Raw genomic sequence first — 6826 nt, 5'->3', positions numbered from 1 at the left:
GCCGGGCGGTAGGTAGGGGGGGGGGGGGGGGAGAAAGCTTACAATAAACACACGGCGCAGCTGAGGGTTGGCGCTTTACATTCAGATGATAGTGTGACTCTCTGCACAATGCAGTCGGGAATGTGGCAAATTCAGGAGCCTGCCGAGATTAGCATTCTGCTGCCATTAGTGTTATTGTTGTGGAAAAGACAGATTTCCGCTCCTTCGGAACGGCTTTACATTGTGTCTTTTGATCACGTATCCTCTGGCTGTCGGAAAAAAAAAAAAGGAGGCATCCTTCTAGCTGAAAGGGAATTATGCTTTAGATTTATGCTTAAAGCGAACCCATGGCCAGCCTGTGGACATTTTGGGGATTTGCTTATTTTGAACAGTCAGTAAATGAGCTTTAAAACAATCCTTCAATGACATCTGTAGCTGCAGGCAACGTGGAGCAATTCATCCTAAAAGTTTAACAGCGGAAGCACTGATTTGTTCAAGTCGTTAGAAGCTCGGGTCATCCTGATCCTTCTTCTTCCCAGAGAGCGCCAGCCCTGTGTTTTATATTCGAGATTAGAATGCTAGAAGACTACCAGGGAGGGGACACTGATAAGCTGTGATCGGAGATGATATGATGTAAAGGGACACTTCCGTTTTCCCATAGACCAACATGGGTCTGGTAATTTTCAGTTTTTTCCTCCATCGTAAGATGGAGCAAAAACTGGACAGACATGGATGTGTCACAATGGTGACATCCATTCCAGTCGGCAGGGGATCCATGTATGGATCACCTCCTGATCGGAAACTGAAAGCCCCCATGGCTTAAGTCACTACTGGGTGGTAGCACTGGGAACTGGGTCCTTACTGGAAGGGGGGATGAGGGTAAACTGAGCTGCTTAGTCACTGTTGAGAAAGGAGAACATGGTGAGCTGCTTAGAGAACCAACTCGGGCGACTTCAATGCTTCTGCTGTGAACTTTGAGGATGAATTGCTCCACAGCATATGCAGCTACCAAGGTCAGTGGGGGTTTGTTTTAAAGCTCATTTATGTAAATTCTTGAATCCAAAGCCTGTCCACAAATCGACTTAAAAGCAAACCTGCCAATTCGTTTTTCCACAACCTTAAAAATAAAGGCTAGCCAACACTGGGCACCCATCGATACCAGTACCAGCACCAGTTCCTGGTTTCGGATATGGTGATGCTGAAGAATGCCTTTTGCGCAGTACAGGGATCTAAATAGGTTGTTGAGACCTCACATTGGCTTGTCGGATATGTTAGGAAGTTGTTAAAAATGCCATTTTTACCTAAAGTCTAAATTTGCATACTGCAGGAAGCCAGGGCTCGGAGGTTCCCAAAGCACCCTGCAGTGACAGATTGTGAAGTCATTGCTATCGAATGGTAACCATTCTTTACTCTGAAGGTTAGCTGAACGCAGTGACAGTTGTATTTGTCCTCTTATTTCAATATGATTTTTTAAAACCAATCCTTAGCAGTTCAGCTCACATTTGCGGATTCGCCAGCTCTGTGAATGAAGAATCATTACTGAATTTGGAAAAATTCCCTCAAACAATTAGCCAACACTCCAAATCTGAGCCCCGCAAATTCAATTCCCGTAAACATAGCAGGAAAATTTGTCCCTGGCATATTCTTCGGCGCCTGAAATGACATTTGCCAAGTTTTTGCCTCCGACTAATTGCAGGAGACGGAGACAAAGTGAAAACGCGTCTCTCACTTGGTTAGCGGAGTTCAGTGTTTTTCAGGCCAATAAACCCCTTCCTGACTGATTTGTGGCTTTGTGATGGGAGGGATCCGGTTTTTTTTTCTTATAGGGACAGAGGCAAAAGGGTGTTTAGAGGTCTAGTGGATGCCTGGACGGGTCAGGAAAAATGGAACCTACTCAATATTAGGCATGTGGTCATAATGTTATGGCAGATCAGTGTGCAAGTATCTGTAGATTGCCATTACTAAACATTTCTAATGGTGCCTTTGTTGTCATTTTTAAGATGAGTGAAGTCCCCTTTAAGGCAGCCCATTCATTATAAATGGGCAGGCCATTCATTATGAATGGGCTGCCAAGGCACCACAACCGATAAAAAAAGCCTACATGACCTTTTTTTGGCGATTCGTTGTGCCCTACTGTAAAATGCGTTGGTTGGCATTTACAAGGAATGGCGCGCAATGGACAGGTGAGTTGCCATGCATTACGGAAACACATGATGGTGTGAATGGGCCCTTAGAGATCAAAAGAGATCAAAAAGACTGACCTCCGATTGGCTGCCTCTGAGCTTTTGCAATCTTTAGGTCGCTCAAGCAGTCTGGATCATGCCCAGGTTTGGCTCAGAGAACCGGCCGATGCCTAACATTTAGCACGGGCACGTTTGCGGAGAACGCGTCGAGAGAAAACTCTATTACCATCCGTCCGTCTCCTCTACATCACGGCGCCTTCCTCCTCTAACGAGGTGCATCAGCGCTTAATGAGTGTGAACAGGCGGCTGTAATTGCACCTGTGTGGGCTGAGGTGGGCCGGGCTGTGCGCACGGTTATCATTGCACACAACCTCGTGATTAGAGATGCCTAGATGGGGGCATTCCAGGTGCTGCCGCAGTGTCGCCGGCTGCTAATCAGATCACACAGCGAGCTGGCGGCGGGGCGATAGACGCATGACGCACACCTTGCGCATCCATGTGGATATGTGTAGACTGTCCCTGTGACGAAGACTTCCTGTTATTTAGCACAATAAGGCATCAGCTGCGACGTCTGACTGTTTAAAGGTGAGAATCCAAATTTGTGTTCTTAATAACAATAATAAATGCGTTTTGCTGAAAACTGCACCAAAAGCAAGCAAATAATCACCGCGCCACAGTGTGAATGTAACTTTGTGTACATAGGGCTTGACCTGAAGCTTTTTGTATACGCAGCTTCTCTTCCGAGGCCTTTGTGAGGTACACTGCGCTTCATACTAAAGAAATCGCATGAGAGCGATGCAAATTAGGACGTTCGGATTTACGCGGCCATCATGCGATGACATTTTGGCTGCAGACCGGTACTAGTGAGCTGAAGATGGTCGGCACTGGAGATAGCTGCCCGGCCCACCCATGCAGTCTCACTCTTGCGCTTATCTAGCCCTTTCCTGCCCAGCTTTACTGTCCCTGGCCCTCCCCTTTCTTTCATTGGCTTCTAGTTTTTCCAATCATGGAGGCTCAGCATGTGTTAACTAGGACAGTCTTTATGCAAATGAGCTCTGCCTAGGAACACCCACTCCTCCAGACTGCCACCCACCCATCGAGGTATTTCGATATTTGCATAACCGCATCTAAGAACCAGCCCACTGCTTGCATAAGTGATGAGGGCTCTTGATGGGAGCTCTGAGGCAGGGTGCAGTGATTGGTTTCAGGAAGCTATGTACAACGCCCTGCTGGCTCCATTGCAAAGAGAAGCACAGAGACCCAGTGATGATGTCACTGGGTCTAAGGCCTGGTTCACACCTGTACGTTTTGTAGCGCGTTCAACACTCTACGAACACTACAAAACGCTCAAACATGAAAATCCCATTGTTTTCTATGGGTATGGTTCACACCTTGCCGTATTTCAGCCCGTCTAAACGCGCTACAAAACAGCCTACACCTGAAAAGGTACATGAGCTTCTTTGCGGCGTTTTTGTCTCGCGTTTCCATTGGGATACAGCCAAGTAGCCCTCGGAAACGCGCGTTTGTCTTTTAACCGCGAATCGCGCATATTCGATGCGCCTAGGTGTGAACAGAGCCTGAAATAAGGTATGTAATAAAAAATGGAAAAGTTATTATATTATATAAAAGAGGGACCAGGGAAGGCAAAATAAAAGCAAATGAAGCTTCGGCTTTAGTTTTGGTACAGGGCCTCATCGTGCCTGCACATGTGGACCTTGTAACTCGGGTACCAGACCCTCACCACCAAAGATCTATTAAGCTGGTCGTTGATCCATCCCTCCGAAGCTTAATGACAGCTGGTCCGGCGTCACCTTTCACCCCGTGTGGTTACAAAACCAGAACTGAGCTCAATATGGCTGCTTCCCCTTTGTGCAGCATTAGAGAGACCCAGCGCCGCGATCCATGCCATGCAGCAGTATAGCATAGCGCAGTGTAATACACCATAAAACACACCCCGCCACCGAAGGATTTGGGGGGAAAAAAACAAGAGTAACCTGTCCTAGCGAGCGGGCGACTGACAGTTCAGTGGTCTGTGAAATGCGTTCGGCGCGGCTCCCTCCCTCTCTCCGCTTCTGTGGCGCTCTCCACGTCCTGTCACTCACAGGCGGGATGCTGTCTACATGCAAGACCGCCCCACCGCTCAGTGCACGGCTCACGGGGGGCTGCTCTGCAGGTAGTTCATCTTGTCATCAGCTGGCTGCTGGTAATTAGCCGGAGAACAGGAGTACGCGCTTGTTAGGGGCTCCTTTTTTTTTTTAAAGCGTCGCTTGGATGGGGGGACAAAGTGGAGCGAGTCTCTGACGGTGTTGCCAAGCCAACGTCCGTGCGTTCAGAGGAGTAGTGGGATTTCAGCTCGCATGCAGCTTTCCGATGCGATGAGAGTCAAGACTGATGGCCAGCTTGCCACGGGTTTTCGAGGATCCGCTGGGTGGGCAGAAACGTACCACTGAGGAGGTCGGCGTCTTGTGCCAGCTTATATTGGGGGGAGTTTTGTGCTCCGAATGCATTTCACAGACCACTGAACTGACCACTGTCAGTCGCCCACTCGCTAGGACAGGTTACTCTTGTTTTTTTAAAGTGGACCTGTTGTTTAAAAAAATAAATGAACAGCTCTGACTTAAAGGCCATGTCCCTTCACTCCCTTTACCCCAAGCATTATTTACCCTTGCATCAGTCCTCCCCTGCATTGAATTATGCCCAACGTCTTTCAGACTACTTTGTGAGCTGCTGCTGTGAATGACGCCCAGCATCATTCAAACTATTAATCATAAGCCCAGGCAGTCATGGACACACCCATTGGGGGTGTGTCATGACATCGGTCTGGACTCCTAGTATAATGAGACAGTCATGGACACACCCACTGGGGGCACTTCATCCCATCAATCTGGGCTCATAGTACGATCAGTCAGTCATAGGCATACCCACTGGGGATGCATTATCCCATCAATCTGGGCTCATAGTACGATCAGTCAGTCATAGGCATACCCACTGGGGATGCATTATCACGTCAATCTGGGCTCATAGTACGATGAGGCGGTCATGGACACACTGGGGGTACAACATCCCGTCAATCTGGGCTCATAGCACGATGAGGCAGTCATGGACACACCCACTGGGGGCGTGTCATCATGTCAATCTGGGCTCATAGTACGATGAGGCAGTCATGGACACACCCACTGGGGGGCGTGTCATGTCAATCTGGGCTCATAGCACGATGAGGCAGTCATGGACACACCCACTGGGGGCGTGTCATCATGTCAATCTGGGCTCATAGTACAATGAGGCAGTCATGGACACCCACTGGGGGCACTTCATCCCGTCAATCTGGGCTTATAGCACGATGATGCAGTCATGGACACACCCACTGCGAGCGCATCATCACTGGGCTCATGAATGGGCTGCGAAGACGAATGGGCTGCCTTGATGCAGTGCACCTCATCACTGAGTACGCGTACATGAATGCAATGCGTAGTGTGAATGGGCCCTAAAAGAGCCCTCCTTTTTGTGCATAGTTTCCTTCTCTTGCATGTTGGCAGTGTGAGTGGAATCACCTCCCTGATCGTGATGTTATCTCTCACACGCCAGCAGTGAATCGGCATTGCTGCTTGTAAGTGACCTGAAGGCTAGAGTTTGGATTGCTCAGCAGCATGAAAGTAACTCCTTGTTGCCGGTATCCTCATTGGCTCAATGACTTGACTTTTGCAACTGCAGCTGTTGCCAATGAGCGGTGAATCTCAAGCTACCAAATGATTAAAAATATCACAGAAGTGGAACGTCCCATGCTGTGGGAAGAGCGGAGGTTGGCTTCAAGGCTGCTGATAATGATAAGTAACGGGTCCCTGCTGTGTAATTCATTATATTTCTCCTTACGGCTTCATTAACTTCACTTATACCTGTCAGAGGATGTAGTATAAACTGGGCATACAGTTTGCTTGTCCTATCTCCAGCTCTATACCAAAGCCATGCAGGCCTTCCTCTGTGCTATTTACTAAAGTGGAACTATTGTCAAAGCTGAGCTCCAGACAGGTGGAATGAATGCAGCTTCCACAGGCTGAGGGAGAGGCCAGACCTGAAAACGTTGCTGTACTGCAGATGGGAAAAATCAAGTCTCCTGTACTGACTGACATGGCTGTGTTGTGTGGCAGAGCGGTGTAATTCTCAGGACTGGATGGACAGGCTCTACCCCTCTCTTATATGTATTTTAGGGATTCATAGTGCCAGGTACAACAAAGGCAGAAGCTCTACGGTTTCCTTTCACCATATTGCAAACCCCGCCCACTTGCTTTCAAAACTCTGCCACCCCCTACCTCCACTCTGCCACATGTGCACCTCACCACCTTGTACCCCCCTCTTAGCACTCTGCCCCTCACCACTCTGCCACCCCTCCCGCTCTCATCACTTTGCCATCCCCACACACCCGGAGTCCCCTCCTTTACAACTCTGCTGCACGCCCGCCCCTGCTTTCCCCACTCAACACTGCACCCCATCTTCACCACTCTGCTATACAATCCCCACCCTACACACATTCTCCCCTACTTACTCACCACTCTGCCAGACCCCTCCACCAATCCTCTTCCCCTTCTTCCGAAACCCCCTTTCCCCGCCCAATCATTCCTGCCCTCACCACTCCTCCCACCACTCACCCACCCCTGCCCTCACCACTC

The sequence above is a fragment of the Nanorana parkeri genome, unplaced genomic scaffold, assembly GCF_000935625.1.
Source record: "Nanorana parkeri isolate BGI_ZX_2015 unplaced genomic scaffold, ASM93562v1 scaffold347, whole genome shotgun sequence".
Lineage (NCBI taxonomy): Eukaryota > Metazoa > Chordata > Amphibia > Anura > Dicroglossidae > Nanorana > Nanorana parkeri.
This window is presented reverse-complemented; position numbering follows the sequence as displayed.